The sequence below is a fragment of the Gossypium hirsutum genome, chromosome A01, assembly GCF_007990345.1.
Source record: "Gossypium hirsutum isolate 1008001.06 chromosome A01, Gossypium_hirsutum_v2.1, whole genome shotgun sequence".
Taxonomy (NCBI): domain Eukaryota; kingdom Viridiplantae; phylum Streptophyta; class Magnoliopsida; order Malvales; family Malvaceae; genus Gossypium; species Gossypium hirsutum.
Window position 1 is genome coordinate 71,409,610 of NC_053424.1, and position 26,029 is coordinate 71,435,638.

Genomic DNA, 26,029 nt, shown 5'->3' on the forward strand with positions numbered 1-26,029 from the left:
CGTAAGAAATACATTAGTCAGAGGTTCATCGACCAAAAAAGAAAAGAATTCCCTGAACTAAAGTAGGGTAAGATGACAGTGACTGAATATGAACGTGAATTTGTCAGACTCGGTAATTATGGTCGAGAGTGTGTGTCTACTGAAGCTATTATGTGCAAGAGATTTGAAGATGGGCTCAATGATGATATTCCACTGCCGGTCGGTGTTTTAGAAATAAAAGAGTTTGTTATTTTAGTTGAAAGAGCTTGTAAGGGAGAGGAGTTGCTGAAAGGAAAGGGTAAAGCTAAAATTGAGATGCAAGACACGAAGAAAAGACAGATGAGCAAGTCATTTAAGTCTACATCCAAGAGGCCTAAAAAGTTTTCTATGAGATCTAATTTTTCAACAGGGTATTCTAGCCGAAACAGAGGTAGAAGATTTGTGGGTCAGAAAGCTCAGCCCACATCAATTGCGAGTTGTTGCAGTATTCAGCCTGATAGACCCGAGTGTCCTCAATATGGTTGACATCATCCAGGTCAATGTCGAGCAACTGAGACTGGTTGTTTACAATGTAGTGCATCGGATCATTTTATTTGGGAGTGTCCTGAGATGGTTAAAAAAGAGGTAATATCGAGTGTAAGATCAGGTAATGCCCCCGTTAGAGGCAGACCTCAGAGAAGTTCGGGAATAGGGGCAGCTAGAGGTGCATCTGGAGATTTAGCAGTGAGACCAGATGTTAGAGCACCTGCAAGGACCTATGTTATCAGTGCTCGTGAAAGGGCATCCTCCCCCGATGTAATTACAGGTACATTTTCTCTTAATGATGTTAATGTTATTGCTTTGATTGATCCGGGTTCGACCCATTCCTATGTTTGCATGGAATTGATGCCTAGTATGAACATGTCTGTAGAGTCTATAGGATTTGTGATTAAAGTATCGAATCCATTAGGTTAGTATGTATTAGTAGACAAAGTATGTAAAAATTGTCCTTTGATAATTAGAGGTTACTGTTTTCCGGCCGATCTCATTCTATTTCCATTTGATGAGTTTGATGTGATTCTTGGTATGGATTGGTTGACTGTGCATGACGTGATAGTGAATTGTGGAAAGAAATTCATTGAGTTGAAATGAAAAATGCTGAAATTCTTTGGGTTAATTCAGATAAGTCAGATAGTTCAATTGTCATGATTTCTGTTATGTCTGTTCAGTAATGCTTAAGAAAAGGATATGAAGCTTATCTTACTTTTGAGTTGAATACTAAAGATCTAGAGTTGAAAATTGAATCAGTACCTGTGGTATGTGAGTTTTCTGATATGTTTCCGGAAGAACTACCTGGTTTGCCCCCTATCAGAGAAGTTGAGTTTGGTATTGAATTGGTTCCAAGTACAACACCCATTTCTATTGCTCCTTATAGAATGACTCCAATGGAATTGAGAGAATTGAAAGTTTAGTTGCAGGAACTAACAGAAAAAGGCTTTGCAAGACCTAGTTGTTCACCATGGGGTGCACTAGTGCTCTTTGTGAAAAAGAAAGATGGTTCGATGAGATTGTGCATAGATTATCAGTAGCTTAACAAGATGACTATTAAGAACAAGTACCCACTGCCTAGAATTAACGATTTTTTTGATCAATTGAAAGGAGCTACTGTGTTCTCCAAGATAGATTTGAGATCCAGATATTATCAGTTGCGAGTTAAAGAGTCAGATTTTTCGGAGACTGCTTTCTGGACTAGGTATGGCTATTATGAGTTCCTTATGATGCCGTTTGGCTTGACTAATGCTCCTGCCATTTTCATGGACTTAATGAATCAAATTTTCAGACCTTACTTGGATAAATTTCTAGTTGTGCTCATTGATGATATATTGATTTATTCTCATGACAAGACTCAGCATTTAGAACATTTGAGAACAGTTATAGAAACTTTGAGAGATAATCAGCTTTATGCGAAGTTAAGAAAAAGTGAGTTCCGGTTACGAGAAGTTGGTTTTCTTGGACATATAGTCTCAGGTGAGGGTATTAGAGTTGATCCGAGCAAGATTTCAGCCATTGTTGAATGGAAGCCTCCCAGGAATGTATCAGAGGTCAGAAGTTTTCTTGGTCTCGCCGGTTATTATAGATGATTTGTAGAGGGATTTTTCATGATAGTTACTCCATTGACAAGATTCCTACAGAAAGATGTCAAGTTTGAATGGACTGAAAAGTGTCACCAGAGTTTTGACAAGTTAAAGGCATTGTTGATTGAAGCTTCTGTCTTAATACAACCAGAACTATTGATTTACAGTGATGTGTCCTTGAATGGACTAGGCTGTGTACTTATGTAGGAAAGAAAGGTAATTGCTTATGCCTCTAGACAGCTAAAACCACACGAGAAAAATTACCCAATACATGATTTAGAATTAGCTGACATTGTATTTGCGTTGAAAATCTAGAGACATCACTTGTATGGTGAGAAGTGCCGAATATTTACTGATCATAAAAGTTAGAAATACTTGATGACTCAGTAAGATTTGAACTTGAAGCAAAGAAGATGGCTAAAGTTGACTAAAGATTATGAACTAGTGATCGATTATCACCCGGGTAAGGTAAACGTAGTTGCTAATGCTTTGAGTAGAAAATCTTTATTTGCATTAAGAGCTTTGAACACTAGTTTAACCTTATCAGATGATGGTTTTATCTTAGCTGAATTAAGAGCTAAGCCAATGTTTCTAGAAGAAATTTGTAAAGTTTAGAAAGATGACAGTGAATTGCAAGCCAAAAGAGCTCAGTGTGAGTCGGGTATAGAGTCAGATTTTCAGATCAATTCTGACAGTTGTTTAATGTTCAAAAATCGGATATGTGTACCAAAGAATGATGAGCTTATTTGAAATATTTTCGAGGAAGCACATAGCAGTTCCTTGTCTATTCATCCAGGTAGTACAAAGATGTATAATGATTTGAAGAAAATGTATTGGTGGGTAGGAATCAAGAGAGATATCTCAGAGTTTGTTTCTAGATGCTTAATCTGTCTGCAGGTAAAAGCCGAACACCAAGTACCTTCAGGTTTATTGCAACCTGTGTTAGTTCCTAAGTGGAAATGGGACCGAGTTGCCATGGATTTTGTGACAGGATTGCCGTTGACACCGAGACAAAAAGATACAATATGGGTTGTGATTTATAAGCTAACTAAGTCGGCTCATTTTATTCTAGTTCGTATGGATTATTCACTTGACATGTTGGCCGAGTTGTATAATTCAAAGCTAGTCAGACTACATGGAGTACCGTTATCAATTATTTCAGATAGAGACCCGAGATTCACTTCACTATTTTGGAAGAAGTTATAGGAAGTTTTGGGCATAAAGTTGAGTTTTAGTACATCTTTCCATCCTCAAACCGATGGTCAATTAGAGAGAGTTATTCAGATACTTGAGGATATGCTCAGATGTTGTGTCTTAGAATTTCAAGGTAGTTGGGAGAAATATTTGTCGTTGGTAGAGTTTTCTTATAATAATAGTTACCAGTTAAGTTTGAAAATGTCGTTGGTAGATTGCTTAAAAACAGCGTCAGATAGACAGAAGTCTTATGCAGACTTGAAAAGAAAAGAGATTGAGTCTCAAGTTGGTGACAAAGTGTTCTTAAAAATATCCCCGTGGAAGAAAGTCTTTAGATTTTGCAAGAAAGGCAAACTAAGTCCACATTTTATTGGACCGTTTGAGGTGACTGGAAGAGTTGGACCATTAGCATATCGGTTAGCTTTGCCACCAGAGTTAGAGAAGATTCATGATGTGTTCCATGTGTCCATGTTACGTCATTACCGTTCTGATCCTTCACATGTGATTTCACAGACAGAGGTTGAGATTCAACAAGATATGACTTATGGTGAAGAATCGGTAAAGATTTTAGCTCGAGAGGTCAAGAAACTAAGGAACAAAAGTATTGCACTTGTGAAAGTATTATGGAATAGGCATGGGGTAGATAAGGCTACATGGGAGCCTGAAAAGGTTATGCAAAAATAGTATCCAAATCTTTTCACAGGTAAGATTTTCGAGGACGAAAACCCCTAAAGGGTGGAGAAATGTAACATCCCAAAATAGGGCCTAAATGGAATAGTGATTGCGAAACCACGAATTTGAGATAGAAAAGTTTATTTTGATTAATTTTTATAATTTACCGAGTGATTAGATGCATGTGTTAGAGTATCGATGGAAAATTTTATAGATAGCATGCTTAATTTACCTACTAGGGCTTAGCTGCAAAAGTTGATAAATATGAGTTTTAGATGCTAAAGGATTAAATTGAAGAGCATAATTGAAGTAGAGGTCCTTAAATGGTAATTATACCATTACGTATTCATGGACAAAAATGGACATACATAGATAAAAATAACTAAAGTTTTAATGAAGGGTATTTTAGTCATTTGGTAATTAAAAGATTAAAAAAGGGAAAAAGATGGCAAAATGTGCCCATCTTCTTCATTAGGCTGAAATTTCAAGGGTTCTTCATAGTTAGGGTTTTTTCAAGCTTCCAAGCTTCATAGTAAATGATTCTAAGCCCGTTTTTAATGTTTTTTACGTTTTTTAAGTCCCGGTAACTTGATTTAGCTTATTCTAGCAATAATTTAACCTAGGGTTCATATTTGGAAAAATAGCAATAGGTGAAATGTGTTTATTTTGATGTTTTATGGTAGAATATGAAGCTTGAAATTATGTTAAATGACTTGAGCTAAGTGATTTTAAGCGAAAACGAGTAAAACTACATAATCGGTAAAAATACCTAATGGTCATAAGTACATGTTAGCGTGGGAATTTGATGTTTTCGTAGGTAAATAAATGATCAGCATGTCATAAAACATAAGAATTAGGGATAAAGTTTCATTTCCGAGCCTTGGGGCAAAAGTGTAAATATGCAAAAGTTAAAGGGTAAATTCGTAATTTTGCCAAAGTTATAGTTAAGGATTGTTTTAATAAATGTGAATATTAAATAAGTTAAATTTGCTATTATAGATCAAGAAGAACGAAATTTAGGGTTAGACCGAGGAAAGAAAAAGGTTGAAGACTAAATCAATATATTTGATCGTATTTTTTATCGAGGTAAGTTTACGGTAAATAAATGCAATGTTTTATAATTTATAATTAATGATGCTATTTTTCAGCATTTATATATTTATTTTGTAAATTTATTCCTTGATGATTCAAGCAAGAATTATTGGAGACATGATACTTAAAAGTCCCAGTTGAAGACAATTGTTTTTCGACTGATCTGATGTTGTTGCCCTTTGATGGATTTGATATAATTTTGAGTATGGACTGGTTAACCTTGCATGATGCTGTTGTGAATTGCAAACGAAAAACTATTAATTTGAGATGCAAGAATGATGAAATGGTCAGAATTGAATCTAGTGATTTGAATGGATTGTCTACTGTGATAGCTTCGATGAAAACTTTAAGTATTGTAAGAAAGGGTTATGAAGTCTACTTTGCTTATGTGATTGATTCGAGAGTGTCAGAAAAGAAAGTTGAATCTATGCCTGTTGTCTGTGAATTCCCTGATGTATTTCCTAAAGAACTTCTGGGATTACCTCTGACTAGAGAAGTTGAATTTGGCATTGAATTGCTACCTGGTACTACTCCGACTTTTATAGCTCCGTATAGAATGAATCCAACTGAATTGAAAGAACTAAAGTCTCAGTTGGAAGAATTAACCGATAGAGGGTTTACTAGACCTAGTTTCTCTCCTTAGGGTGCTCCCATTCTGTTTGTGAAAAAAAAATGGTACAATGAGAATGTGTATAGATTATCATCAGTTGAACAAAGTGACTATCAAGAATAAGTATCCCCTACCCCGAATTGATGATTTATTTGATCAGTTGAAAAGACCTACTGTGTTTTCAAAAATAGATTTGAGATCAGGTTATTATTAGTTGCGAGTAAAAGACTCAGACATTACAAAAACTGCTTTCAACACGAGGTATGGCCACTATGAATTCTTAGTTATGCCTTTCGGATTAACTAACGCACCTGCTATCTTTATGGATTTGATGAATAAAATTTTTAGACTGTATCTAGATCAATTTGTTGTTGTATTCATTAATGACATATTGATTTATTCATGTGATGAATCCAAACAGTTATATGCGAAGATCAGTAAATGTGAATTCTAGTTTCGAGAAGTTGGTTTTCTAGGTCATATTGTATCAGCATTTGGTATTCGAGTTGATCCGAGCAAGATTTTAGCTATTCTGGATTGGAAACCTCTGAGGAACTCTCTAAAGTCCGTATTTTTCTAGGACTTGTTAGTTATTATAGAAGGTTCATAAAAGGCTATTCTATGATTGCAACTCTGTTGACAAAGCTGTTTCAAAAAGATGCTAAATTTAAGTGGTCTGAAAAGTGTCAAAACAACTTTGATCAGTTGAAGACTTTGTTTACTGAAGCTCCGGTATTGGCACAACCCGAATCGAGTAAAGAATTTGTGATATACAGTGATGCTTCGTTGATCAGTTTGGGATGTGTTTTAATACAAGAAGGCAAAGTCATTGCTTATGCTTCGAGATAGTTGAAGCAGCATGAAAAGAATTACCCGATGCACGGCCTTAAGTTAGCTACGATTGTGTTTCCTTTAAAAATCTAGCGTCACATCTGTTTGGTGAGAAATTTCATGTTTATTCCGATCATAAAAGTTTGAAATATCTAATGACTCAAAAAGATCTGAATCTATGACAGAGAAGATGGTTAGAACTGCTAAAAGACTACGAACTTGTGATTGATTATCATCCGGGTAAAGTAAATGTTGTTGTAGATGATTTAAGTCAGAAATCATTATTTGCTCTGCGTGCGATGAATGCTCATTTGGTTCTGTCAGATGATGGTTCAATTTTAGCGGAGTTAAAAGCGAAACCTTTGTTTTTACAGCAGAGTGTCGAAGCTCAAAAGATTGATAAGGAAATTTTAGCTAAATGAGCTCAGTGTGATGTAGAGTCTGATTCAGAATTCAGAGTTGATAAAGATGATTGTCTAAGATTTCGAGATAGAATTTGTGTCTCGAGAAATCCAGAGTTAATTCAGATGATTTTGAGTGAAGCTCATAACAGTTGGTTATCTGTGCATCCGTGTAGTACGAAAATGTATAATTATCTGAAACAACATTATTTTTGGTCCGAAATGAAAAGAGATATCTCAGACTTTGTTTCTAAATGTTTGATCTATCAGCAAGTTAAAGCTGAACATCAAGTGACATCTGGTTTGTTACAACAGATTATAGTTCCGGTGTGGAAATGGGATCGAGTGAAAATGGATTTTGTTTCAGGTTTACCCCTATCTTTGAGAAAGAAAGATGCTATCTGGGTTGTAGTTGATCGATTGACGAAATTAGCTCATTTTATTCTGGTTTGATCTGATTACTCACTTGATAAATTAGCTAAGTTGTACATTTCTGATATCGTGAGATTGCAAGGTGTGCCATTGTCTATAGTGTTAGACAAAGATCCGAGATTCACATCACGATTCTGTAAGAAATTACAAGCTGCTTTGGGTACTAAATTGCACTTCAGTACTGCTTTTTACCCGCAAATGGATTGTCAATCTGAACGGATTATTCAGATACTTGAGGATATGTTGAGATGTTGCACTCTTGAGTTTGAAGGTTCGTTGGATCAATATTTGCCTTTGATTGAATTCACTTATAATAACAGTTTTCAATCGAGTATCAAAATGGCACCATATGAAGCTTTATATGGTCGCAAATGTCGTACACCTTTATATTGGACTGAGCTCAGCGAAAATAAGATTCACAGAATTGATTTGATAAAAGAAACCGAACAGAAAGTAAAAGTGATCCGAGATAGTTTGAAAACAGCTTTTGATTGTAAGAAATCTTATGCGGATTTGAAAAAGAAAAGACATTGAGTTTGAAATCGGTGACAAAGTGTTTTTAAAAGTATCTCCATGGAAGAAAGTACTTCGGTTCGGTAGAAAAGGCAAATTGAGTCTGAGATTCATCGGGCCGTATGAGATTACCGAGTGTATTGGGCCGGTTGCATATAGATTATTGTTGCCACCAGAGTTAGAAAAGATTCATTATGTGTTTTAGAAAAGATTCATGATGTGTTTCACGTATTGATGTTTCGACGATACAGTTCTGATCCTTCGCATGTGATTCCTCCGTCTGAGATTGAAATTCAGTCTGATATGACTTACGAAGAAAAGCTAATTTATATCTTAGCTCGAGAAGTTAAAGAGCTGCGAAATAATAAAATTTCGTTAGTAAAAGTGCTGTGGCATCGACACAATATTGAAGAGGCCACGTGGGAGCTTGAAGATCCTATGAGACAACAATATCCAAATCTGTTTAACGGTAAGATTTTCAGGGACGAAAATCCTTAAGGGGGAAATTGTAACAGTCTGGTTTAGACCCTAGTTGGAACAGTGGTTTTGGGACAACATATCCACGTCAGAAAAATATTTAAATATTATTTTTCGTTCTTAAGATGTGTGAATTAGCATATATAAAGGTTTCGTTTGAAAATTTAATCATTTGAGTGCTTAATTTGTTAAAAGGACCTAATCATGTAAATTATAAAAAATTGCATGTTGATTGTTAAAGTGCTTATTTGATTTCTCTCATTAAAAGAGAGGTCCTTATCATGTAATTTGACCATTGGAAGTTTGAATGGACATAAATGGGCATTACTTAGTGGATTTTAAATGATATTAATAAGGCCATTTTCATACAATGTATATTAATATGTGATTAATAAAACAAAAACTTAAAATTTGTTCATCCATTATCATTCATAGTTGAAATTCAAAGAAAAAGAGAAGGAATAAAAGCATTTAGGGTTCGGCTAAGTTAAAGCTCAATTAAGGTATGTGTTTTGATCAGTTTTTGATAATTTCTACGTTTTATAATCGTTGCTTCGAATACTATCAAGCACGTGTCTCAATTTCTAATTTTTTTTATGATTTTGAAATGTGCCATGGATGAATTCATGAGCTTTATGTTGTTATATGATGAAATATGAAAGTTTGATGTTGGGTTTATATGTTTTGTCTTCGGATTTTTGATGAAATTGAGTAATTTGGGCTAAATTGTAAAAATGTAATTTTGAGGGACTAAAATGTGAAATAAATGAAATGTGTGGACTTGTATGAGAGCTATGAATATTCGGCCAAGCATTAATATATGCAAATTATGTGTATTTTTTGATTTTGGGAATTAGGGACTAAAGTGTCAAAATGTGAAAATGTGAGGGTTAGTTTGCAAATTACCTAAATTTGTGTTTATGGATTGTTTTGAATGAATGTGTGATTAAGTGAGTCAAATTTGAATTTATATAGATCAAGAATTAAAGAAAACAGAATTAGATCGGGAAAAGTTGAAAGTCGTCGAGTAGCCGATTCAGTTTGTCCGAATCCGTACCGAATCCGTACGAGGTAAGTTGATATACAAATAAGCTTGTTTAAATTGAATTATTATTATTCATTTGATACTGAATTGTGATGAATGAATGTCCAAGCTAAATATGCTATCCGAGAAAGTATCGGCAAAGTTTCGGCATCTGAAATGCCCCGTACGAACCCTAGGAATAGTTAGGATACATATGTCATGACATAGGATTTCGTTATGTGATTTCATGTAAGACCATGTCTGGGACGTTGGCATAAACTCCTATTTTACGTGTAAGACCATGTCTGCGACATCGACATCAGATCTGATTTTGTGTAAGACCCTGTTAGGGACAATGGCATCGATGTTTGATTACATGTAAGACCACATCTGGGACGTCGGCATTATATATACTTTTTGATCTATCCGCGTATCCTTACGTTTCCGAATGGTTCAAACGGGCATTCTGAGAAAATGAATAACTTTGTGGAATCATATCAGATTCAAGTATGTTTACTTTGTATACCCTATTTGAGAATGAAAGGTAAGTATTTGAATTTGAGATTTGTGTTAGCATTGGCATACAAAGTATAAATGATTTGATGATACTTATTTGCTTTGAATGATATGTTTATTTGTATATGGCTTACTAAGATTTTGAAAGCTTACTTTGTTTGCGTTTGCATTGTTTTATAGATATGTGTTTGTATTGTTTTATAGATATCGAAGCTATTGTAAGCTCGGGGATCGTCGAGGATCGTCGCCACACTATCAAACCTTATTTCGGTACTTTGAAAATGTATATATTGAAGTATGGCGTGTATGGGATAGAAATGTTTAAATTATGTTTTTTGATGTATATATTTAGCCATGTGATATGGCTAGTTTGTGTTTGAACTTATAGTTTGATAATGGTATATGATATGTGATGCTAATGTGAAATTGTGGTATGTTTTGGTTGGCCAAAAGAAATGGTCAATGTTGAGAAGTTTTGAGCATTTGATTGAATGATGTATTGATCATATGTGTAGGTATGATTTTAGTTTAAGTTTTGGTATGAATTGATTGATGAATTGAGATTTGAAATGATTAATAATGTTATAGCATGAATTATGTATGGTTTGGTATAGATATTGGCTGAAATGGTTGTGCATATATGTTTGGTTTGGTGCTTGTAGGTTGACCCAAATTGGGGTGGCAAATTGGCTATTCGAATGGCCTATTTTTGTCCACACAGATAGAGACACGGGCGTGTGTCTCAGCCGTGTGCGACAGACAGCTATGTGGCACAGTCATGTATGTAACACCCCTTACCCGTATCCGTCATCGGAACAGGGTACGAGGTATTACCGAATCATAGTACATACCATTAAATAAAACCAAGACAAAAATATGGCATACAATTAGATCATGAATCATTATAACATATGCCTTTAATAATATTAGCCAATTTCAAAGGCTTCGAACAAAATAATCAGTCAAATACTATACTTAATATTTTAAAACCTAGACAATTATGACACGTAACAAAATAACTAAGTCTACTATACATGCCATAATTCAAAATGTTTAATTCAAATACCCAAAATATTGATAGTGCAGGCAGATCTTCAACGATCCTTGACTCCTGTGCAAGCTAGACGACACTATAAGACAAAAGAAAGAAAAGGAGGTAAGCTTATAGCTTAGTAAGCAAGTATGTAAATAATGAATAAAGAATCTAATATTTTACACAATAACTCAAGTGTATCTACTTTTAATTTCACCATTTACTCCACTTTGGTCAAGCTGTCTCTACTACGTCATACTCACTAAATAAATCATAACGCAAGTTACAAAACTCGAAACTAAAATCCGTAAAATTGTCCTGAAACTAGACTTATATTATTTCTTACTAATTTTTTTCTAGAATTTTTGGTCCAGCCAATTAGTACAGTTTATTAGTTAAAATTTTCCCCTATTATACAGCTCGACTGATTTGACCTCTGTTCACTACGAATTGAATTTTACCCAGTACACAATTCAAATAGCCATAAAATTCGTTTCATTTAAAACTATACTCAATAAGGAATCTATAAATATAAACTATATTTCTTAATTAGTTTTGTACAATTTTTAATGATTTTTCAAAGTTAGAACAGGGGATCACATAGTCATTCTGAGCAAGTCACACACAAATATAAATATCTCAAAATATAGAGTTCCTTTACTTGCTCTGTTACTTTTACATGAAAATAGACTCATTAAGCTTTAAATTCATATCTCATTATTGCTAATTCACTCTTTCACACTTTCTTTGTATTAACCTCATTTAGCCTACATATCACAATTCACTATCACCACATTTCATACATCACAAGTGTAGGTTCATGATTACAATGTCGCTATAAAATCATCCCGTTGAACAATTCGGATCAATCCTCGATACTTGGTGGTTTCAGCACACAACTCCACCATCATATTTCATATAATTCGGCTCTCTTGTACACATGGTGAACACTTAGTACCACCCATGTGACCTAGCCAATTTATCTCGTAGCTCTCTTGTCTAACTGGTGTCCTTCACTTGGAATCACACATGCGACCTAGCTACATTTATCCTCTCCCGTAGCTCTCTTGTCTACATGGGATACATCCCGCATCACACATGTGACCTAGCTACTACATAGTATCTCGTAGCTCTCTTGTACACATGATGTGCACTCAGCACCATACATGTGACCCAGCTACATTTCATCTATATTATTCAATCTTTCTGAAAGTTCAACCGGGATTTCTCCCACTATTACTTATTTCCATTCTTTCAATAGTCGATTTATGATTCAAAATCAACTAAAATATATAAAATAGGCTGAAATACAAAAATGTATATGAAGTTAACGTAATATTTACATACAAACTTACCTCGGTGCAAAATATGGAAATTTTGCAATTTAGTCCAAAACCTTTTCCTTCCCTCGTTCGAGGTCGATTCCACGCCTTTCTTGATCTATAACAACACATTTAGCTCATTTAACACTCATACTATTTATTTCAATCCAAAAATCACATTATACAAAAATTACATTTTTGCCCCCTAACTTTTACAAAATTATGATTTTTCCCCTAGGCTCGGAAATTTAATTTCAGCCCTTATTCTTATGTTTTATGGCATGCTGAACATTTTTCTCTTCTACAACAACATCAAATTCTCACTCTAACATGTACTTATGAGCATTAGGTATTTTTACCGATTATACCGTTTTGCTCGTTTTCACTAAAAAATCGCTTAGAAAAGATCGTTCTCCTAACCTCAAACATTCATATTCTACCATCAAACATCAAAATACATGCATATCATTAATGGGTAAATTTTTAAACATAAACCCTAACTCGAAATAATGGTAGAAATAGGTAAACCGAGCTACGAGGATTTCAAAAATGTAAAGAACATTAAAAACGGGGCTTGAATGCACTTACTATTGAGCTTGAAAGCTTGGAAAAAAACCTAGCTATGGTGCCTATGAGAGTTTCGGCCAACTTAATGAAGATGATACCAAATTTTGGCTTTATTTTCCCATTTTATTATTTCATTTACCAAATGACTAAATTACCCTTCATTAAAAACTATGATGTTTTATCTTCCTTTAGGTATTTTTGTCCAAACTAGTATAATGGTCTAATTACTATACAAGGACCTCCACTTTAAAAACACATTATTCACAAGTACTTAGTACCTTTGTGAACTAGAACACACATTTTACAACTTTTGCAATTTAGTCCTGAATATCAAATTGGACCCTCTATCGATAAAATTTCTAAAAACAACTTTCACACAGTCATGAAATCATGCAATACACCTTAAAATGATAATAAAACTATTATTTCTATCTCAGATTTGTGGTTTTGAAACCACTATTCTATTTTGGCCCTAAATCGGCCTGTTACAAGTCTTCCCCCCTTTAGGGATTTTTGTCCCTGAAAATCTTACCGATAAAGAGGTTTGGGTACTGTTTTCTCATAGCTTCCTCCGGTTCCCATGTAGCTTCTTCTACTCCATGTCTTTGCCATAACACTTTCACTAAAGCTATGCTTTTCTTTCTCAACTGTTTCACTTCTTGAGCCAAAATCTTAATCGGTTCTTCATCATAGGTCAAGTCAGATCGAATCTCAATTTCTGTTGGAGAAATTATATGTGAAGGATCAGAACGATAACGTCGCAACATTGATACATGAAACACATTATGAATTCTTTCTAACTCTGCCGGTAAAGCCAACCGATATGCCACTGGTCCAATCCTTTCAATAATCTCGTACGGCCTAATAAAACACGGACTCAACTTGCCTTTTCTGGCCAAATCTCAGAATCATTTTCCCATGGTGACACCTTCAAGAACACTTTATCACCCACCTGAAATTCAATCTCTTTTCTTTTTAAATCTACATATGACTTTTGTCGATCCGAAGCAGCTTTCAAGCAATCACGAATTACTTTTACTTTCTCTTCGGTTTCTTTAACTAGATCAACTTCGTGAATCTGTTTCTCACTAAGTTCGGTCCAATATAAAGGAGTCCGACACTTGCGACCATACAAGGCTTCGCATGGTGCCATCTGTATACTCAACTGAAAACTATTATTGTAGGAAAATTCAACCAAAGGTAGATATTTCTCCCAACTGCCTTCAAATTCCAAAACACAACATCTAAGCATATCTTCGAGTACTTGGATAACTCTTTCTGACTGACCATCTGTTTATGGATGAAACGCGGTACTAAAGTTCAATTTTGTGCCCAAAGCTTCTTGTAACTTTTTCCAGAATCTCGAGGTAAACCTCGGATCTCTATCTGATATTATAGACATAGGTACCCCGTGCAATCTCACAATTTCAACAATATACAATTCAGCTAATTTATCAAGTGAGTAACCGGTACGTACCGATATAAAGTGACTCGACTTTGTTAACCTATCAATCACTACCCAGACAGCATCCTTCTTTCTAGGAGTCAGAGGCAAACCAGTTACAAAATCCACGGTAATCCTATCCCATTTCCACTCAGGCACCATTACCGGTTAGAGTAATCCTGAAGGCACTTGATGCTCAGCTTTTACTTGTTGACAGATCAAACACTTGGTTACAAATTCAGAAATGTCCCTTTTCATGCCTGGCCACCAATATAATTTCTTTAAATCATTATACATTTTTGTGCTACCAGGGTAAACTGACAAACAACCACTATGCGTCTCATGTAATATTTTCTGAATCAATTCATCATTTTTCGATACACATATCCTGTCTCGAAACATCAAACAGTCATCTGGTCTAACTCGAAAATCTGAGTTGTAACCTGATTCGCACTGAGTTCTCTTGGTTCGCAACTCACTGTCGTTCTTTTGAGCATCACAAATCAACTAGAGAAATAACGGTTTAGCCCTCATCTCTGCTAAGACTGACCCATCATTAGACAATGCTAACCCCGTATTCATGGCTCTCAAAGTAAAAAGAGATTTCCTGCTCAAGGCGTCAGCAACTACATTTGCTTTTCCTGGATGATAATCAATCACTAGCTCATAATCCTTCAATAATTCAAGCCATCTCTGCTGTCGCAGATTCAAATCCTTTTGATTCATCAAATACTTCAAACTTTTGTGATCAGTAAAAATTTGGCATTTTTCACCATACAAATAATGTCGCCAGATCTTCAAGGCAAAGACAATAACTGCCAATTCCAAATCATGTGTAGGATAGTTCTTCTCATGCGACTTTAACTGTCTCGAGGCATAAGCTACCACTTTACCCTCTTGCATCAGTACACATCCAAGGCCTGACAATGATGCATCACTATAAATTACGAACTCCTTCCCTGGCTCGGGCTGTACTAAAATTGGTGCTTCAGTCAATCGTGCTTTCAGCTTTTCAAAACTCTGCTGACATTTATTAGTCCATTCAAACTTAACATTCTTTTGCAGCAACTTAGTCATAGGAGAGGCAATCATCGAAAATCCCTTGACAAAACGTCTATAATACCCGGCTAAGCCTAAAATGCTTCTAACCTCGGATACATTCTTTGGCGGTTTCCAATCAACGATCGCGGAAATTTTGCTCAAATCCACCCGAATACCATCACCTGAGACTATATTCCCTAAGAATTTGACTTCACGAAGCCAGAACCCACTTTTACTAAACTTAGCAAACAGTTTCTTTTCTCTTAAGATCCGCAATATGGTCCTCAAGTGTTCGGCATGCTCAGACTCGTCCCGAGAATAAATTAGAATGTCATCTATGAACACTACTACAAACTTATCCAAATATGGCTGAAAGATTCGATTCATCAAGTCCATAAATATAACTGGAGCATTTGTTAAGCCAAAAGGCATCACAAGAAACTCATAATGTCCATACCTTGTCCTAAAGGCGGTTTCCAGCACATCCGACTCCTTAACTCTCAACTGGTAGTAACTGAACCTCAAATCGATCTTTTAAAACACTGTTGCCCCCTTTAACTGATCGAATAAATCACAAATCCTCAGTAACGGGCACTTGTTCTTTATAGTCACCTTATTAAGCTGACGATAATCAATGCAAAGTCTCATTGAGCCATCCTTCTTCTTTACAAACAATACAGGGGCACCCTAGGGAGAGAAACTCGGTCTCACAAATCCTTTGTCTGTTAACTCTTGCAACTAAGCCTTCAATTCTTTTAATTCAGTCGGAGCCATTCTATATGGAGTAATCGAGATCGGTACAGTCCCCGGCAACAAATCAATGGCAAACTCTATCTCTCTGTCTGGAGACAACTCTGGCAATTCCTCTGGGAATACATCTGGAAATTCACAGACTATCGGCACTGATTCTAGCTTCAATTCAGACATCTCAGTATTCATTACTAGGCAAGATAAGCTTCACACCCTTTCCTCATGTATTTCTGAGCAGACATGCTCGAAATCACCATAGGCAATTTATTTGATTCATCTGTTTCAAACCATAGAATTTCACCATTTTCACATTTCAACTCTAGTGTTTTATGTTTACAATTTACCTTGGTATCATACAATGTCAACCAGTCCATTCCCAAGATAACATCAAACTCATCCAATGGTAACAACATCTGATTAGCCGGAAAACAGTGACCTTGAATCATTAATGGGCAATTCTTGCAAACCTTATCAACTAGCACATATTGGCCTAAGGGGTTCTACACTTTAATCGTAAACTCAGTATACTCAACAGGCAACTTCTTATTAGATATTAAATTTACACAAATATAGGAATGAGTAGACCTGGGATCAATCAATGCAATAACAATAGTATTATAGAGAGAAAATGTACTAGTAATGACATCTGGAGATGATGCATCCTCTCGGGCACGTATGGAATAAGCTCTAGCAGGCGCTTTAGCTTCTGATCTCGCCGTTGAATCTTTCATCACAGTTTTACTGCTAACCCCACCTCAAGTATTTCTCGGTGGTCTACCTTTGCTAGCGGTAGTACTCTGTCTAGCACTCTGAAATTTCTCTTCTTTAACTTTCTCCGGAAAGTCTCTGATAAAATGCTCGTGAGAACCACACCTGAAACAAGCTCGCTCGTAACCCCAACACTCGCCAAAATGTTACCTGCCACATTGCTGACATTCGGGCTTTCTAGGCCGCACATTACCACACTTGCCATTGAAGTAGCTTGAGCTTTAGACCCCGAATATGCCTTACCACTATCTCTGTGTGAGTCCCCAGCTGAGACTGTCATTCGAGGGCTTATCTCTTTGGACCTCTTTGATTGAGATTGAAATGACTTGCTTATCGGCCTCTTTCTAGCATCTCGAGCCTCAATAGCAGCTTTTCTTCTTTCTTTGTTCAATTCTTCGGCTTTAAGAACTCGATCAACCAATACTACAAATTCTTTCAGCTCCAAAATTCCCACAAGCACTTTAATGTCCTCATTTAGCCCATCCTCAAATCTCTTGCACATAATAGCTTCGGTGGACACACATTCCTGGGCATACTTGCTGAGTCTTACAAATTTGCGTTCATACTCTGCCACAGACATCTTGCCCTGCTTCAATTCAAGGAACTCCTTCCGTTTTTGTTCAATAAATCGTTGACTTATGTATTTCTTTCTGAATTCTTCCTGGAAGAAATCCCAAGTAACCTTTTCTTTTGGCACCACTGCTACCAAAGTCTTCCACCAATCGTAGGCCGAATCTCTCAAAAGTGATACAGCACACTTTAAGCACTCCTGGGTGTACATGAAAGCTCATCAAATACACGGATAGAATTTTCAAGCTAGAACTCTGCCTTCTCGGGATCATCATCGATCTTTGCTCTAAACTCTTCGACCCCTTGTTTTCGAATCTTGTCAACCGGAGGCTTGTTCATTCTTACCAAATCTATGCCTTGAGCAGCTACAGGAACCGTTTGCGGTATGGGAGGGGGTGGAGGAGGTTGAGCATTTGGGTCTGCTCAAATAAACTCAGTATACCAATTTTTCATCATTTGGAGAAAGGCATCCCGAGCCTCATCTCCCTGTCTCAATGTCTCAGGTCTACTTTCTACAGGCGTGGTCCCTTGTGCGGAAGCCGGTGCATTACTAGCAGCAGCATCAGCCACAGTTCCGTCAGGATCCATTACTATATTAAAACAAAACACAGTTTAGAATAATCAGGAGTCACCACACTATCACAGTATATTTATGGCATGTATAGCTAGAGTTTTACACACACTTTATTAGTCCGAGAACCGACTAAACCATAGCTCTCATACCACTAAATGTAACACCCCTTACCCATATCCATCGCTGGAACAGGGTACGAGGTATTATCGAATCATAGTACATACCATTAAATAAAACAAAGACAAAAATATAGCATACAATTAGATTATGAATCATTATAACATATGCCTTTAATAATATTAGCCAATTTCAAAGGCTTCGTACAAAATAATCGGTCAAATACTATACTTAATATTTTAAAACCTAGACAATTATGACACGTAAAAAAATAACTAAGTCTACTATACATGCCATAATTCAAAATGTTTAGTTCAAATACCCAAAATATTGATAGTGTAGGTAGATCTTCAACGATCCTTGACTCCTGTGCAAGCTAGACGACACTATAAGACAAAAGAAATAAAAGAAGGTAAGCTTATAGCTTAGTAAGCAAGTATGTAAATAATGAATAAAGAATCTAATATGTTTACACAATAACTCAAGTGTATCTACTTTTAATTTCACCATTTACTCCACTTTGGTCAAGCTGCCTCTACTACGTCATACTCACTAAATAAATCATAACTCGAGTTAAAAAACTCAAAATTAAAATCCGTAAAATTTTCCTGAAACTAGACTTATACTAATTCTTACTAATTTTTTTCTAGAATTTTTGGTCTAGCCAATTAGTACATTTTATTAGTTAAAATTTTCTCCTGTTATACAGCTCGACTGATCTGACCTCTGTTCACTACGAATTGAATTTCCCCCAGTACACAATTCAAATATCCATAAAATTTGTTTCATCTACAACAAGACTCAATAAGGAATCTAGAAATATAAACTATATTTCTTAATTAGTTTTGTACAATTTTTAATGATCTTTCAAAGTTAGAATAGGAGATCACATAGTCATTCTGAGCAAGTCACACACAAATATAAATATATCAAAATATAGAGTTCCTTTACTTTCTCTGTTTCTTTTACATGAAAATAGACTCATTAAAATTTAAATTCATATCTTATTCAGCCTCTATTAAATTCCTACTATTTTTGGTGATTTTTCAAATTCACGTCACTGCAACTGTCCAAAACAGTATTATTGCTAATTCACTCTTTCACACTTTCTTTGTATTAACCTCATTTAGCCTACATATCACAATTCACTTTCACCACATTTCATACATCACAAGTGTAGGTTCATGATTACAATGTCACTATAAAATCATCCCGTTGAACAATTCGGATCAATCCTCGATACTTGGTGGTTTCAGCACACAGCTCCACCATCATATTTCATATAATTCGGCTCTCTTGTACACATGGTGAACACTTAGTACCACCCATGTGACCTAGCCAAATTATCTCGTAGCTCTCTTGTCTACATGGTGTCCTTCACTTGGAATCACACATGTGACCTAGCTACATTTATCCTCTCCCGTAGCTCTCTTGTCTACATAGGATATATCCCGTATCACACATGTGACCTAGCTACTACATAGTATCTCGTAGCTCTCTTGTACACGTGATGTGCACTCAGTACCATACATGTGACCTAGCTACATTTCATTTATATTATTCAATCTTTCCAAAAGTTCAACCAGGATTTCTCTCACTATTACTTATTTCCATTCTTTTAATAGTCGATTTATGATTAAAATCAACTAAAATATATAAAATAGGCTGAAATACAAAAATGTAAATGAAGTTAACGTAATATTTACATACAAACTTACCTCGATGCAAAATATGGAAATTTTGCAATTTAGTCCAAAACCTTTTCCTTCCTCCGTTCGAGGTCGATTCCATGCCTTTCTTGATCTATAACAACACATTTAGCTCATTTAACACTCATACTATTTATTTCAATCCAAAAATCACATTATACAAAAATTACAGTTTTGCCCCCTAACTTTTACAAAATTATGATTTTGCCCCTAGGCTTGAAAATTTAATTTCAGCCCTTATTCTTATGTTTTATGACATGCTGAACATTTTTCTCTTCTGCAACAACATCAAATTCTCACTCTAACATGTACTTATGAGCATTAGGTATTTTTACCGATTATACCGTTTTGCTCGTTTTCGCTAAAAATTGCTTAGAAAAGATGGTTCTCCTAACCTCAAACATTCATATTCTACCATCAAACATCAAAATACATGCATATCATTAATGGGTAAATTTTTAAACATAAACCCTAACTCGAAATAATGGTAGAAATAGGTAAACTGAGCTGCGAGGATTTCAAAAATGTAAAGAACATTAAAAATGGAGCTTGAATGCACTTACTATTGAGCTTGAAAGCTTGGAAAAAACCCTAGCTATGGTGCCTATGAGAGTTTCGGCCAACTTGATGAAGATGATACCAAATTTTGGCTTTGTTTTCCCATTTTATTATTTTATTTACCAAATGACTAAATTACCCTTCATTAAAAACTATGATGTCTTATCTTCCTTTAGGTATTTTTGTCCAAACTAGTATAATGGTCTAATTACTATACAAGGACCTCCAGTTTAAAAACCCATTACTCACAAGTACTTAGTACCTTTGTGAACTAGAACACACATTTTAAAACTTTTGCAATTTGTCCTAAATATCAAATTGGACCCTCTATCGATAAAATTTCTAAAAAAAAATTCACACAATCATGAAATCATGCCATAGACCTTAAAATGATAATAAAACTATTATTTCTATCTTGAATTTGTGGTTTCAAAACCATTATTCCATTTTGGCCCTAAATCGGACTGTTACACATGTGTCCTCAGGGTTACCCTACAATTGTAAGTCAGACTCGAGCACGGCCAAGGCACACAGGCGTGTGGCTAGCTGTGTGGCCCAAGTCATCTCGACCACGGCCAAGGCACACGGGCGTGTCTTGTGGCCATGTGAACAAGATAGTATGTATGCCCTGTTTTGACACGTCCTAGACACACGGGCATGTCTAATGCCGTGTAAGGCACACGACCTGATTACACGAGTGTGTGACGTGTATTTGTTCGAAAAATGTTTAAGTTCTGGAAAAAATTTATATGTGTTTGGTTTAGTCCCGACTCATTTCTAATGTATGTTTTAGGTCTCGATGACCTATATAAGGGACTCTATATTGATATTTGATCTCTGATACTTTGATGATTATGAAATGAATGTTAATTGTTCCGATTCATCTGGTAATGCTTGTAAAGTTAGAAACGAGCCAAAAATTAGAAACGAGCCAAAAATCACATACCAAATTAGCTTGTAAAGTTTCTGAAACCTCAAGGTCTAAAAATGCTTTCTTTCTTCTTACAATTCAGTGAAGAAGACATAAAAATGATGATAATAACTTTTGTTTTTATTTAATTTATTAAATTACCATTTAAACCTTGGTTAATAATTAAATAAAACATCAAATCCATCCCCATATTTTTCTACTAACTCCTTAATAGTTTAATTACCATTTAAGTCCTTTACCATTACTCATTAAGCCATTTAATCACTCAAATCTTATAGTGATCAAATTTTACATCCTTTACAATTTAGTCCTTTTTAATTAATTAACTATGGAAACAGTAATGTTTCTTAACGAAACTTTAATACAACCTTAATAAAACTCCGTAAATATTTATAAAAATATTTATGGCTGGGTTTATAGAAACGAGGCCCTGATACATCATTTTCTAAAACCACTTGACTTTAGGGTCTTACTAGTTGAACTTAATTAATCATTTATATAACATAAATTACCAAATCAAAAACCTTTTTAAAACCATATTTGACTCGTAAATATTAAATAATAATATTTACAAACTTACTTGTTGGATTTATTGCCCCGAAACCACTATTTCCCATATTTGACTTGTAAATATCAAATAATAATATTTACTAACTTACTTATCGGATTTGTGGCCCCGAAACCACTGTCTTTGACACCACTAAAAAACGGGCTATTACAACTCTTCCCCTTATGAAAATTTCGTCCTCGAAATTTCTCGCCTGATAATAGCCATCATGTCGAGTCTTTCTTCCACCTTTTTTATGGTAGTGCATAAATAAATCAATCATAACTCGTTTCGATTCAGAACTCATATATGAACTTGATGCTATATCTGGACTTAACTAAACAACTATGATGTTCTCCTGTCATAACTTTATCATCAGTAACATTGAGAAATTTCCAAAAATCATCTATCAAAGCATAACCGAAAGAAAACCCAAATTATCAGATTCCAGGAACATTAGACAATTCATAGCGTTTAGTTAAAGTTTGTAATTTTCACAACAGACTCTAACTGATGTTTCCGACGCATCTGCATCTGTAACTTTTTACCGATGAATGTTCCATTTCACGAAAAGCTTCAAACAATATCATTTAAATACAAGTGTGATAGTTGTAACTATTGAAACAATTTTAACTACTAATAACATTTCTCGATTATAACTGATCTGATTGATATATTCCTATATCATGTCTTTTAGAATATGAATCCTTCATTCTGACTATCAGTCTATTTACCCTTGAATCCGTAAAATTTATTCCTGAATCTAGAGATGTACTTGAATATATATATACAGCTCATCTAACTTTTTTTAGTGAATAATCCGTTCTGACTAAAACAGTTGAGTCAATCTTATCAGTCGCATAATAACATTTCTAAATAATTCTTTCTTCTTGTTGTCAAAATATCCCAGACACAAAGTCTATCATAATACCGTCATAATACCAACTAAAGATCATCACAAACTGCATTAACTCATACAAAATATGATATAATCCGAGATTACCTGGCTAATAGGAATCAATATGTAAGATTAAGCTCGATCTTCCACTATCTATACTTTTGTCATTACCTATCCCCTTCATGAAAGCTTTAAATGGGATATACAATAAAATAATTTAAATTATTAACATTGAGGCTTTGAATCATACCGAAGCTGCAACTGATAAACCGTAATTTATACACATTTTTATCCCATGCTTGGCACATTTTATGGATGATTTTTCCTTAGATTTGGTGAATTTGATGCTTCTAATGCCTTAATTTCATGTTTTATACTTAGGAGAGCATAGGAGAGTGAAAGGAATGAGAAACGGGCCAAAAACGGAGAAAATGGGCCAATGTACGAAATCAACACGGCCTGGACCTCCTCACACTGGTGGACCACATGCCCGTGCCTATTTAACAGGCTTGACAACGGCCTTAAGTAATCACACACGGGCATGTCCTTGTCGAGCCCAAGTTGAGTTCAATTCGGAAAAGGCCAATTTTGAGGGTTCTTAGGCATTCCAAAGCCTATAAATACACCTTAGAGGAGGAGGAAAGGGACACACATAGAGGAGGAAGTACGGAACTGCTCAAGGAAAGCCGATTGATCCATCTCAAAAGCCGGATTCATCATCAAGACTAAAGATCTCCCCTTAATTTCCCTTCAGGAGTTTTGCGTTTTTCTTTATGTTTTGTATTCATTATTCTTCTGAGATGTTTACCTTTTTAGTGATGAACTAAAACCCCTAAATACCTAAGGGGAATGAAACCTAAGACTGATCTTGCTATTATTATCTGAATTGTATGATAAATATTTGACTTGTTCTTAATTATGTGTTCTGAATTCTTGTTTTGATATTCCAGGATATTGGTTCAAGTTAAGCTCTTATTCAGAGGAGGAATAGACCCTATCTAAGAGTACATTTGTCATAACTAAGCGGAGTTGATTGCGCGCCTAGAGATAGGGTGACAAGATTTTGTCGGATTAAGGTGAAACCTAATAAGGGGATCAATAGATCGAGTTAATGCAACCTTAGAGAGTTAATTAGAAAGAGATTTCAATTATTCAACCTAGGGTTAGACGTTGTTAGTCTCGAGAGGGATAATAATATAACTTAGGGATTTCTATAGATCAAGTCAAATGAATAAATCGTCCGATTCAGAGTCAAATAACAAGCGAAGTCTAGGTAGATTTTTCCTTAGGTATTGTCTTAATTCAATCGTTTTTCCAAAAGTAATTCCCCAATTCTATTTTCTGTGAATTCTTAGTTTAGTTAATTAGTTACTTAAAACAAACCACATTATTCTTAGGCTAGATAGTAAAAAGACAGTCATTACTAGTACTTTTAGTTCCTTTGGGTTTGACAATCCGGTCTTGCTAAAGTTATACTACTGTTCGATAGGTACACTTGCCTTCATCGTGATAATAGTTAGTTTCAAGAACGATTCATTATAAATATTTAAAACCTGTCACAAATATCACGTATCAAATTTTTGGCGCCGTTGCTAAGGAACTAAGGTATTAGGAACACTTGATTTTTATTACTTTAGCCATTTACTTTTACTGTAATTTAAATTTTATTCTAACTTTTACTAATTCTTCTTTTTCCCTTTTTCTGGCAGGTTCTTATAGTTTATGACTAGAAGAAACCCGTCAGGACTATTACTTTTTGACAGTGAGATCGATCGCACATTTCGCAGAAACCAAAGAGAAATAAGGTGAAGTTTAAGATACATAGAGAACGAGGAAGAGGACGATACTTCAACCACAACTGAGGAGATGGTTGAAAACCAAGAAAATCCGCTACCTCTTGCGATTGCTGTTAATCAAAATCCTGCTCCGCGTATGATTATGCTAAACCTAATTTAACAGGAACTGAGTCAAGTATAGTTAGACCTGCTATTGCTGCAAATAATTTTGAACTGAAGCCTACATAATTCAAATGATACAACAGTTTGTTCAGTTTGATGGTTTGCAGGACGAGGATCCCAACGCTCACTTGGAAAATTTCTTAGAATTTTTCGATACATTTAAAATCAATGGCGTTTCTGATAATGCCATACGTCTTCGGTTGTTTCTCTTTTTGTTAAGGAATAAGGCTAAACAATGGTTGAACTCGTTACCACGAGGGTCAATCACTACTAGGGAACAAATGACCGAAAATTTTTTATTAAAATATTTTCCACCGGCTAAAACAGCCAAATTACGTAATGATATCTCTTCTTTTGTGCAGATGGATTTAGAAACACTCTACGATGCATGGGAGAGATACAAGGACCTTTTGAGAAGGTGCCTTCACCATGGGTTACCACTTTGGCTACTGGTTCAAACGTTCCATAATGGCTTGAATCCTTTGACTCGGTAGATAATTGATGCAGCCGTTTGGAGGAACTATCAATAATAAGACACCTAAGGCGGCTTATGAATTTATTGAGGAAATGTCACTGAAAAACTATCAGTGGTAAGTTATGAGAACAAAGCCGACGAAAGCAGCCGGTATTTTCAACCTCGACGTGGTTACTATGCTATCCAACCAAGTAGAAATCTTAAATAAAAAGATTGACAGTTTGTGTGGTTCTACTGAGGTACATCTAGTGATGAGGTGCGATTCGAATGGAGGAGGAGCGTGCACAGAATATCAACCCTTCAACCCTAGCATCGAAGAGGAACAAGTCCAATATATGGGTAACAATAACTCTAGAATCCCAAAATAACCCATATAGTAACACTTATAATGCAGGTTGGAGGAACCATCCCAATTTCTCGTGGGGCGGACAAGGAAATCAAAGGCCACAACATCCTCCAAGTTTTCAACAACCACCTTACTAGCAGGAGAAAAAGTTGAACCTTGAGGAGATGCTAACAAAACTTATATCGGTGTCAAAAACTCATTTTTAGAATACCAAGACAGCACTTAAGAATCAACAAGCATCGATCCAAGGGCTTGAAACTCAGATTGGACAGCTTGCCAAGTTGATTTCTAAATGACCACAAGGTAGCTTGCCTAGCAACATAGAATCTAACCCAAGGGAGCAACTCAACGTGATTACTAGTCAAGATGAGGAAGGGTTAGTCACACCTAAACCAGAACCAAGGCAAGAAACTGAGATAAGCAAAGGTAAAGGTGAGGTAGACCACAATGAGCAGAAATCGGTAAGTACAGAATACAAACCTCGTGTGTTATACCCTAATGCGACAAGGAAAGACCGCTCAGATGAATAATTTGGTAAATTCCTTAAACTCTTAAAAAAATTACAT

The 26,029-nt window shown here is 35.5% G+C and overlaps 1 non-coding gene across 1 annotated transcript; it reads right to left on the reverse strand.

Moving 5' to 3' along the window:
* Positions 1–24,971: 24,971 nt before the first annotated feature.
* On the reverse strand, positions 24,972–25,078 carry LOC121208405 (small nucleolar RNA R71). The gene has a single exon (XR_005903424.1). It is a non-coding gene; the product is annotated as a small nucleolar RNA R71 (small nucleolar RNA).
* Between the last annotated feature and the right edge of the window lie 951 nt (positions 25,079–26,029).